At 45.0% G+C, this 12,356-nt stretch overlaps 1 long non-coding RNA gene across 1 annotated transcript in view; it reads right to left on the bottom strand.

Moving 5' to 3' along the window:
* LOC138283499 (uncharacterized) overlaps positions 1 to 3,849 on the bottom strand; it is a 32,136-nt gene extending 28,287 nt beyond the window's left edge. Inside the window, exon 1 of the long non-coding RNA XR_011201276.1 lies at positions 3,694 to 3,849. This is a non-coding gene — a long non-coding RNA (uncharacterized lncRNA). The remainder of the gene's footprint in view (positions 1 to 3,693) is intronic.
* Positions 3,850 to 12,356: the final 8,507 nt, after the last annotated feature.

The following is a 12,356-nucleotide window of genomic DNA, read 5'->3' on the forward strand; positions in this document are numbered from 1 at the left end:
AGAAGAGTCAGGGGACTTTTTTTACTTTGCACTAGGGCTCATGGCACCATTGGTGTGCTACTTCTCTTTCTTGGGCCTCACAACCTTGTTCCAGAGCTGCGAGGCCTGAAAGAGGCCTCCTACCCCTGGGCCTTAGAGCCATGATTGGACACGCTGAGGAGATGCTTGGCAGTGCTGGACCACGGCTGTGAGGCACATAGGGAGTCTTTCTCAGGAGTGTAGCTATCAGCAGTGCAACAGGTGCAGTGGCACCAAGGTCGGTGTATTTTAGGGATCCAATGCATCCAAATTATGGCTGTGTTTTACTTTCCAGCATCATTTTCTTGCATCAGGGTCCATGGTCATATTGCAGTGCCACTGGTCCTTATCCCATACAGTGCCCAGACCTGTGAATCCCAGGAAAGGCACATCTCCCTATGGTCCAGTGTCAAGAGGCCCAAGGGAGGAAGCCTGCAGCCCTGGACCATGCAGCACAAGTCCATGGTTGCTATGTTCATGGGAAGAAGCCCCTTTTGAAGGGTATAGCTGTCAGAAGTGTGGCAAGTGCAGTGGTACTGCATCCTTGTGTGGGTTATGGCTCAAATGCAACCAAATATGTCTGTATTGTAATGCCCAGCCAGTGACAAGAAGGTAGTGGGAAGGAAAAATGTACCTTGCGTGTACTAGTGATAGGCCACAGGCTCCCATTCCTGGGTCTCTGATCCATAGGTCTCCACTGCGATGCCTGAAAGGGGTGAGTGTGGTGTGTGTGGGGGGGGGGGGGGCAGTTGCATCACAGCACCATGGCTGTGAGGCCCAGAGGATGAGGCCTCTGGCAGGGGTGTAGCTAATAATAGTACAGCAGGTGCAGTGGAGCCTTGGGTTTTAGGTGCCCTGTGTACCCAAATATTTTACCAGACCATGGCTGCGAGGCCATTAACAGTGGCTCTCTACACAATTGCAGCAACGAACACCTTCAAACGGAAGAAGTGCTAAAAAGAAGATAAACAAAAGGTCTTTCTCATCTATGCACCATGGATCTGGAGCGATAACCCCATATCCATCTGAACAACCTGAACCCAGCTCCAGCTTAGCAAACAGATGAATACTCTTTAAAATAAACTACACAATGGTGAACTAACAGTCCACAAAACATCGACTTCTATCACATGTTGATATTCTCTTTGGCTTTGACCCTGTACAGTGCTTTGCAGCCTTTCAGCCAGGTTTGCAGCTTTCAATACCATTATAGCAGTGCGCATTACTGTGGTGTATGCTCTGTTGGCCAACAGTGGTTGTTAACCTTGTGCTTTCCCGTTTGAGTGCCAATGCACATATTTGGTGCTATGTGGGAGGGTGACCTAACCAGTGAGACACAACCATGTATTTGTGGGTGTTTTTTCCACTAATTATTTCAAGGACTTTGTAGTACTGGAGAATTCTTGCCTTCCACTTCACACAGTTTGCCTCCTGGATCCGGGCTCGATTCACACTGCCAAATGTTTGAATTACGTTTTATGATGGCGAAGATTACTTTATTGACTGTGGGCCAGATGTATCAAAGGTTTTTACCCATTCTATGTCTATGGGAAAATGTGTTCATACATATGGCCCTATGTCTTTGCATGAGAAGCATATTTCACCCCTTGTTGCTGGGAGTCTTGTGAGTGCATAGTATTTCACTAGGGGACACCATTCCATCTACACAAATGTGTTCGTCCTGACTGCTGGATTAATAATGAAAGTGTAATGTGAAATCTGGATGCTACTGATTCTCTGATAGCAGTACAACACGTGTTATAAGTATTCCAAATAAGTCGGTTTGTATACCACTTGTTACGAGTATTCCGAATAAGGCAGTTTGTATTCGGCCCAATAAATATTCGACCAAAGGTAACTATGGAACAAAGTACTATTTTATAAATAAATCTTGACTCCTTCTGACAACAACAAAAATCCCATAAATATGTGGTCCCGTGTTTCTGTTAGTGCCATTCATTTGATCAACACTGTATCAACAGCATGAAGAAAAACAAATTAAAAAAGGACAATACGAAAAAGGGAACACAGCACCAACAATAACTTTTTAGAAATAATTTGCCCTCCATGTACTGATGCATGAGTACAGGCTGTACATGGGCTGGTCGAAAACATTTGTTTTTCTCATTACCAGACTGGGTGTTTTTGTAAACTTTTAACACTGTAAAGAGCTGGAAATATTAAAATGATGGAACATTTGAAAACCTCAGTGAGCCAAAAAATCCCCAATTAAACTGCTGGCTACTCTGCAGTTACACTAATATTTCCTTAAGGTGTGTCCTCGTCCTTCGGAAACATTCATGTTGGTCAGGAACAATTTTTGCGGAATTGGTTGGCAGGTTTGACTCGTTGGTAAATCATGGGCCATCGATTGGACCCCGAGACCAGAGGCCCAGGATCTCTGATCTCATGTTTTTATATGCATCTGAGACAGTCATTTGAAGTATTAGTACAGGCCTCTGATCTATTTGCTTTGCATGAAGGCGAATATCAATGCATATCACGGTTGTTTCAAAGATGTCAGTAACCACAGTGAAACAAGACCTGGGGAGGTCTTGTCAGGGGAGGGGCAAGGAAGACAATTTCCAATAATCGGGGGTCTAAGGAATATACTCTTCCACACAAACTACCAAAACCAAGTAAATATTTCGAGCCACTTTAGTATAAAAACAGGAAAAGATCCCTTTACAGAATTTCTCACTTAGCATATATAGAGAAAGAAAGAAAAAGTATGTATTTCTTTATACGTGACCCTCACTCACTCGAATAATGGCATGCCTTATCATCGGATCCACCTCGGCCCCTAAAAGTCAAGATGGCCTCAGTCAAATTTCAGGGTGCCATTTAAAGAACCTACGGGGGTATAAAGATAAAAATACCTATTGAGGGTCCAGGGTATCCCTTTATTAGCGTCCCTCGATGGTACGATTAAAAATCCAACAGAGGAGGGGTGATTGTGGGTACTAATGGTCTTAAGACCCTCGCTTATTTTATCAACATGTTTCAGCCCTAATGCTGGCCTTCACGAGGCTGGCTTTCATCAGGGTGTATGAAGTATGCCCTTGCCTTGGGTTCGTCACACAGACACGTTGATCAGGTGCAGAAAGCATGCAGTGCTAACATCTTGCATGACAGAATGTAAGAACTCGCCTGACAGAACTTGCTGGCAGGATAAAAAGACCCTCGTAAAAAAAAAAAAAAAAACATATAGACAAATAGATATCCAGCTGAATGGACTCTTCTAGAAGCTGGCAATTTCATATGCGCAAATGAGGAAGAATAGAAAGAGTGGCCCAGGCAAAGCTGGGCCGCAATCAGTCGTGAGCACATCATTTACATGCAACCTCATGACACGCAGCATGTATTTCATGCTTTTGATCGAGCTTCCATGGTGTGCGCAAACAAGTGCCCGCTCTGAGTGCAATGACGTGAAGAATTTTCCCACACACGTGCACCAATAGTACATGCTTTGCACTAGTTATGAAACCACAAAAAGTCTGTGTTTTCTTCCACATGCTAACAGGTGTGGGTGTTGTGTGTAACTAAACCAACTGAGACGAACAGCAATGAAATTTAGGGCAGGCAAGCCATATTTTACACACCACAGCACAAATAACGTGTCAGGAATATACAGAAAAGTATACTGTGCGCTAATCAGATAGCAGTCACACTTACCCAAAGTGGGTTATTAATACTGCTTCTCAGGGGGCGGAGGTGGCCCTGTGGTCACACACTGCCCGTCAGAAGTGTTAACAAGGGTAACATGATGCTGCCTCGCCTACTTGTGCCCCTCTCGCTCCCGGCCATGATTATAAGCGGGTGCCAGGTGTGGTAAGATCGCAGGAAGGCTGTGGAGGGGCGGGGCCCTGAGGGCGTCCCCGCATCACGTTATGGGCGGAAATGGAAGAAACACTAGGCCATAAAAAGGCAACACTTATTTCGACTATTCAAACATTCTCATCCAGAAATTAATCAAAACGCTGTTACCATACCAATGTTTGGCGTGCCCGTGGGGGTTCGACTTTCATGTGACTATACTAAGCATGTCCAGAGATTGTCATGTTTTTATGCGCCTTCGCCTGGATAACCGGGAACAGAACCGTTCAAAATGAGTCTTCAAAAGATTCCATATTTACCCGCAGAAGAGCGTGCAAACATCATATTGGAGGCATTTTTTTTTAATAATAGAAACTTATTTTTTTTATAAAAAGAAGGAAAACATCCCGCATTGCAGTCAGGAAATGTGTCTCTAACAGATCTACACCTTATTGTACATGGAAGGTCCAAAGCGTAGAGTTCCATGCCTATAGCATGCCCATAAGGGGTCAGCTCTCAGGTCATATAGACCTATAATGAGGGTTGTCATCTTTCGTGAGCCCACACCCTGGATTCCGGGAACCAAAAAAGGGGACTTTTATGTTCCATCAAAAATGTGCACACATCTTCAGGAAAGGACGGCCTGTCTCAAAATAAATTGCATCGAGTTGAGTAAAACAAACGTCCCTTTGAGTCAAAAGAATGCACGTTTAACTCAAAAAGATCCACTCCTCTTCAAACACAATGCCTCGGTGGGGGCGAAGAGTTATTGTTTGGTTGCATGGTAGTTACTCTGCTGTCGCCGCATGAATCGAGTGGAAAAATACGAATGTACATAAAAAGGTTGTGAATCTATCTGTATGCGTCAGTGGTTTAGGCAACCAATTCTTCAAAGCTATATGTTCTTGGGACCCATTTGTAATTTCTGGTTCATTATTAGAGGGTCGTATTGTAGAGCTCAGTTGATTCCAAGGGATCTCATCGTTCAGGCCCTTAATGTGGGTTCCAAATCTATAGAGCCACCGTTGTTCCTTTTCAAAAAGAGTACGGGGATTAGATGATGTACACTGCAACCTCTCTATGACAGTCCAGAACATATCATTTTCAATGTGTCCCTCCTCAAAGTAATGTGCTGTCATTCTTGTGGATTTTGTTTGCACCAAATAGTGGTTCTATGTTCCCCTATTCTTATTTTAATTTTTCGTGACATCATGCCTATGTATCGCAGTTTACACAGGCATTCAATCATACAGATTACGTTTTTAGAGTTACAGTTGGTATGTGAGCATTGTTCCCATTTTCTAGGTAACCCTAGGTCTCGATCTTTGGAGTGCTTTGTTACAGGTCATATAATGCATTGGCCACATGAATAATGACCAGTAATGGGAGGTAAGTCCCACAGTGTCTGCTTTCTGGATGGAGGTTGCATCATGGATCTAGTGTGAACAAGTTGATCTCTTATACTGTGATTCCTGCGGAAAGAGAACATGGGTTTGTCAAAGGATAGGTGATTCGATGTCAGGATGTGCCCGTTTTGTTGACAATTTTCTTCAGTGTATTACTGGAACTGTTAAAGGTGGTGACACAGATCAGAGTTTTGGCCTCTTTTCTTATAGTATTTTCCAGTAGGGCTTCTCATGTGGTATTCCATGTGCGTTTACGTGCTTTATGGGTTATTCTTTCTGGGTATTCTTTCTCTGATTATTTTCTTGTCAAGTAGTCGGATTCACTCTTGAAATCCTCTAGTTTAGAGCAGTTTCTTCCCAGTCGCAAAAACTGGCCTAAATCAGATTCTCTCGTAGTGCTCTAGGATGAGCACTATTAAAGTGCAAAAACTATTCTTTTCTGTAGGTTTGGTGTATAGGGAGGTAGATAACATGCCCTCTGTAGCCTCCACCGTTACATCAAAGAATGATATCATATGTGTGTTAGAGGTCATTGTAAAGGATAGGTCAAGGCTCTTATTGTTAAGTCAATCCAGAAATTGTCATAGGTCCTCATCAATTCCTTGCCATATTGTGAAGATATAATCAATATATCTTACCCACAAGCAGGTCTTAGTCTGGTACGGGTTGGTGGTCCAGATGTTATTTTCTTTGAACCAGTGGATATACAGACAAGCTATACTTAGGGCAAAAGTGCTTTCCATAGATGTTCCATGCCGTTGGACATATAAGCGATCCTCAAAGGCAAAGAAATTCCCATTGAGGGCTACTCATGCTAAATGCATGATCCAATCATTCCGGTCTCTCCAAGTCCATTCATTTTCTTCCAGGATGGTCGTGATGATGCACAGGCTCTCTTCTTGAGGAATACTCGTGTACAGTGCTTCAACATTGAGACAAACCATTCTTTCAGGGTTTGGGTCATATGAGATCTCCTTCAGGATATTGAGGAAGTGTTGCATATCTTTCACATAAGATCTTGTTTTCTCTACCTAAGAACCAATCGGTATATTGAGAAAATGGTTCCAAAGATGTACCTGTCTTTCAGGATTCAAAACCCAACCACTAAAGTTTCTAGATTTTGGAATGAAATTGCAGGATTCTCCCTTCCAAGAATAACAAGGACTGCAGCATAGCAAATATTATGGAAAATGCTGCCACAGTGCACACAATGGCCAATGTAATTTTAGCCCATCCCATTGTCTACCAACTCTGTTTTAACATGTGAGCAAAAGGTGTAGTGCATGGGGTGTGTTGAGCTCTATTTGTCCCCACTAAGCACAAATAATGAAGTCATAATTTTACCCAGTACTTACAATGGTGCAAAGATGTTTAGACTTTTAGAAATAGATTAACGCCTGCTGAAGCGCTCCCTTAAACTGAAATAGATCATGTTTTGTTGGCAGCAGCGCCATAATGGAGTTTGCTGTCACTCTGGCCTTCTTGATGTGCCCCCTGTCCAGGACAGTAAAATGCAGACACGCCTGTTCATCAGCAATGCTTTGGTAACATCTTCAGCAATCAGTTCCTGCCTTCATTTTTGGAGTGTTATGTTCTGATTTAACCATGTATAACTTGAAACTGAATTGCCTCTTTGTGCTTGACCGATAGGTTATACTATTGGCCAACTAAATATACTAATTTTAAAAGCCTCAGAAGGATGAAGAGTTTGGCTTTCCATACCTGGGTTTGAACCAATCTGCAGAATATACACAGATCTCCCAAGTAGCACACTCTCTTATCATCAAGGCTCGCTATTCATAAAAATACTGTAAGTTGAATCAATAGTTATGTAGGATAGAATTTAGTGAAACTGTTCTGCAAAACATCAGATTGTTTTTTAGGCCCAGGCGATGTGTAAAAAGACAGGTTCTTCTCTTGGACATTTGCCTCTGTATTTTTATTATTGACTAAAATAGATGTCCCTTCCATTAAGACTATTTTGGGACGTATGATTTGTTTTACCCAGAACATCATATTGAGCTTTGAAACTGGATATTGATGTCACATGTGACTTCAATTTGAAGGCCACAATGAAAAATAGTTCTTCCCTGAACTACAAACTTTTCATGAAAACTGATAAGATCAGTGAGAAGTTTAGGTAAGGCCATTCCCAGCATTCCAGCCCCCATTCAACCTCATGTGAAGCTGCATATCTCACCACAATCAAATGCATGAAGGTCCAATATCCGTCTGACCTTCACGTTTTAGGACTGATCTACCTTACAGGGTTTAATTTATCATCTTAGCCGCAAAACCACAAAAATGCAATGGTGAATAGGATTACTCAGCAATCCAGCAACAACTTAGTGACCAAAACGATAAAGCATATAATAGATAAGTAAGCCTCACCCATACTTTTGTGGCATGCTTCATCAATGGTAACTTCTTCCCACCCTGATAAGGTGATACTATCAGGGTGGACTCAATCTTAGTACAAGTGAGTTTTTGAAAAGAAATACTGGATGATGGCAGAATCCAGGTTATTACACAAAAGTTCCTTAAGGTAAATATTCCCTCTAGTCCTGTCTGCCCTGGACCCAGGAGAATGGTTGGTAGCATTGGACTTTCAGGACGCATATTTCCACATTCCTGTCCTGCCTGCCCACAGATGTTACCTGCGGTTCATGGTGGGCCATGAGCCCTTGCAGTTCCCCGTGCTCTCTTTTGGCCTTACCAGCACTCCTGGGTGTTCACAAAGGTGGTGGTGGTGGTTGCAGCTCATCTGCAAAGATCAGGCGTATCAGTCTCCCCCAGTGTCAATGACTGGTTGTTGAAGGCAAGCTCGCCCCAGGGGGTTGTCTCCCACCTCAGACTAAAGCAGACCTCCTGCACTTGCTAGGGTTCACTACCAACATGCCTAAGTCACACCCGCTCCCTCTCAGACACTCCCTTTCATCCGAGCTGTTCTGGACACAGTGCAGTTTTAGGCATATCCTCCCAAAGGGCAAGTCCAGGATATTCAGGCTATGATACCGATGTTTTAGCCTCTATCTTGGGTTTCGGTGAGACAGACTGACTCTGAGGCTGCTGGGCCTCCTGGCCTCCTGCATCCTGTTTGTGACACAAGCCAGCTGGAATATGTAGGCTCTGCAGTGGGACTTGAATTTCCAGAGGGCTCAGCATCAGGGGAATCTTTCTAACCTGGTCCAGATCTCAGAGGGAACTGCAAAAGATCTGCAGTGATGGTTAACGAACCGCGATTGGGTTAATGGCAGACCCCTCTCCCTTCCTCAACTAGATCTGACGGTGTTGACAGATGTGTCAATCCTGGGATAAGGCAGCCATCTAGGAGAGGCGGAGATCAGAGGACCCTTTGTCGAGAGCCCCTGCACTTATGGACATGACTGGCACATCAGGGCATATCTCTGATGGTTCAACACCTGGCGGGCTCTCTAAGTGCCAGGGCAGATGACCTCAGCAGAAGATACCTAGCTGATCACAAATGGTGTCTCCACCCCGAAGTGGTAAAAGGTCTCTTTCAGCAATGTGGAGAGTCTTGGTTAGATCTGTTTGCCACTGCAGAGAACGCACAATGTAAGCACCTCTGCATGCTAGAGTTTCCAAGGCTTGCTCTGAGACACGTTTTGTCTCAAGTGGAGCTCAGTTCTCCTGTATGCCTTTCTGCCTTTACCACTCCTGCCCAGTCCTCAAGAAGATCAGTAACAACCAGGCCCAAGACAACCTTGTGGCTCTGGACTGGGCTTGGAGAGCTTGGTATCCCGAGCTGCTGAGCGTGGCCATGGGTCGTCCGATCAGGCTGCCTCTTCCAGAGGATCTTCTGTCGCAGCAGCAGGGGAGAGTTCTCGACCCAAACCTGTCAATGCTCTTCCTTCGTGCGTGGAGATTGAGCAGTGACAGTGACAGCTTCCGACCTTCTGCCCAAAGTCTGCAATTTTATCTTGACAGCAAAGCTGTGTCCCTCCACCAAGACAGTGTGCACCTGCTGCTAGGGCAAGTTTGTGGCATGGTGTGCCGAAAAGTAAGTTGACCCTCTTTCTGTGCCCCTTACTCAGGTCCTTCTGCTTATTCTTTCTCTTGCCCAGCACGTCTTTGCATCAGGCACCATAAAGGGCTATCTTTCTGCCATCTCAGCCTTTCTGGGGTTGCCAGATCAGCCATCCCTGTTCGAATCTCCTGTTGTAAATGGTTTTTTGGAAGTTCTCTAACATCTGTTTCCACCTTCCCCCTTTATCATGCCTCAGTGGGACCTCAATCTCATTCGTACATTTCGGAAGGTTGCAAGCCTCTACATAACTGTTCTCTCAGGCTCCTTACCATCAAGACAGCCTTACTAGTGGCGATAACATCTGCCCCGAGAGTCAATGAGCTCCAGGCTTTGTCATCTAAGCCTCCATACCTACTCATCTTTCCAGACAAGCTGGTTCTTTGCACCAGAGCTTCCTTTCTGCCAAAAGTTGTCATTTACTTTCATATAGGCCAGTCCATCACCCTGCCTACCTTTTATGCTCCGCCGCATCCCTCTAAGAAAAGGAGCAACTCCATCAACTGGACCCAAAAACAGCGTTTTGTCATTCTGCCTTGACCACACAATAGAGTTCTGCATTGACGGCCAACTCTTTGTGGAATATTTCGGAGACAATAAGGGGAGGCTGTGCAGAAAAGAACCAATTCCTGATGGATCGTGCTCTGCATTAAAATCTGTTAAGCCCTAGCCAAGAGGCAACCCCATGAGGGTTTGTGTGCTCATTCCATCAGGGCTAAAGCTGCGACCACTGCTTAGCATGAAGTGTTCCGGTCCTGGACATCTACCAGAAACAACGTTGACTTTGCTGCACACATTCACCAAGCACTATGCCACTTGGAATGATGCGACCTACCGGAGTACAGGGGTACCACTCACAAATAATTTCTGGATCCAATCTGATATCTGAGGATAATTCCAAGGTGAGCAACCTAAAGCTAAATAGATTCTTTACCAGAAAAGGCATTGCCGAATGTAAGTAACTTGTTCTTTGGACACTTTAGTCTTTCTCCCAATGTGTAATTTGGTGCAATATGTTGATGACCTGCTTTTGGCACCTGTAACTTTAGACAACTACATGTTATCTCTCTGTATCTCCTCAATGAAGGAGAAACTGCACTATTGCCACCCCTGAGTGTGATACCTTAGTCATGAAATGTCAGCTGGCAAGCACCACCTGTCACCACAGCACATTAAAGCCATTGGTAAGTTGCCTCATCCAGGGACAGTCTCCCAGTTATGAACTTTCTTGGGTATGACTGAGTATTGTAGATACTGGATCCTGGAATATGCCACTCTGGAGAGGCCCTTTGAAAACTATGTCAGGAATGACTCACCAGAACCCTTTTAGAGTCTAAAATACATTTATATAAATAAAACAGGAATTGATTTCTCCACCTCCGCCAGTTTTGGGGCTCCCTGATTATGCTTAACCCTTTACTCTGTATTGTCATGAATGCACCAGTTTTGCTTTTGTGGTGTTTGTCCAAGTTCATAGATCCTGTCACAGCTGGGCTCCCACAGTGTCCCTGATTTGTAGTCAATGTTGCCCATCTTGTCGAAGCATGTGAAAACATTTTACTGAGCACAACTCTGATTGACACAGTGCCCCATACTGTTGATGACCTTCTTCTCACTACCAAATTCCAAAACTTTCTGCTGCCAGATTGTTGGGCTTTGAAATACTGTTACTGTCTGCTTCTCATAATACTCGTCTGCTTTCCCAGTTTGAACCCTGCATCTCTCATGTCCACCACAGAAGAGGTTGAACCTTATGCTTGTCTGAATATAACTGCACAAGTCACCAAGCCTCATATTGATATGACACTCTACTGTTGTTTAGAGGGTCAGGACTTCAGGACCCACACGCCTGCTGGGCTTTCAGCCAGCTGGGAGGGGTAAGTGGCAGAGAGGAGATGCACAAGTGCTTATAACGCTTCTTTAAATCGTGCAGCAAGGGGTGTCATACTGTTTGTTGAAGGGTCAGCATTTCAGGATGGACACAAGCCTGCTGTGTCTTCAGTCAGCTGGGAATGGCAGGACGCAGAGAGGAGCTACACAAGCACTTATACTGTGTATTTACATCCCACTGTGTGGGAAGCACCAGTCACGGCTTGCGGGTGTTAAAGGGGGTGGAGCAGTGCTGGGGGGGTACCGGGGTGGGAGGGGGCGAAAATCTTAACAAAATACAATTTAAAAAATACACATACCTGAACGCCACTCCATGCTGTGCCCTGCTCCTCTGCTGGCTGCAGGCAGGCACAGGCTCCCAGCCTGCCCTGCAGCCAATTCTGACGCTGCTCAGAGCAGCGTCAGGATTGGCTGGCGGCGCCCAGCCAGGGCTCTCCCAGGCAGGAGCATGTGCGGGCTCTCTCCAGCCCAGCACCATTGCTGGGCTGGAGAGGGCCCTGTCAGCGTGTGTGTTTGGCCGGCCAGAGACGGGCGGCCAAACACACATGTGTTCTGAGGGGGAGTGCTGAGCATTCTCCCTCACACTAGTCACCCCCATGGCCACCCCTTACAAGGAAATGATAATAAACACTGTTTATTATTGTTTACTTGTAAAGGTTTTGCAGCTGCGCTGCTGGCTGGGACAAAACTCCTCCGCCCTCATGGAGGAGCCGCCCCTGGGAAGCACCCAAATGAAAACCAGGTTAAGAGCGGGTCCATCTGCACCCATCCGTGCCTGAATGAAACTGAGCCAGGCCCACTCTTTTGTCCTTCTTTCGAAGTCTACAGGTGATATGGGCAACCATAAACCAGCAGTGATGTCCCTTTCCTTCTTGATGAATGGCCCTTGAAGTATGTCCACAATAATGTCTTTTTGTCATCAGCAATAGAGCAATCACTGAAGAAATCACAGTGAAATTGGAGATAGGTCTTTTTGCACCAGGTGCAGCAGCTGATAAAACATAAAAGAGATCACAACCAACTTTCACTAAACTTGCAACAGAAGGATTAATCCTACTATAAAACTGAGCAGCATTGAGAAGAACAGGAATTTTGTCAAAGTGAGGGCTGACGTTCATGCAGTTGACTTAGGATCCAAGTTGCCTTCCCTACGATGGAACCTCCTGCTGTCATGATTCTTC

This window comes from Pleurodeles waltl, chromosome 3_1 (assembly GCF_031143425.1).
Source record: "Pleurodeles waltl isolate 20211129_DDA chromosome 3_1, aPleWal1.hap1.20221129, whole genome shotgun sequence".
Classification (NCBI taxonomy): Eukaryota; Metazoa; Chordata; class Amphibia; order Caudata; family Salamandridae; genus Pleurodeles; species Pleurodeles waltl.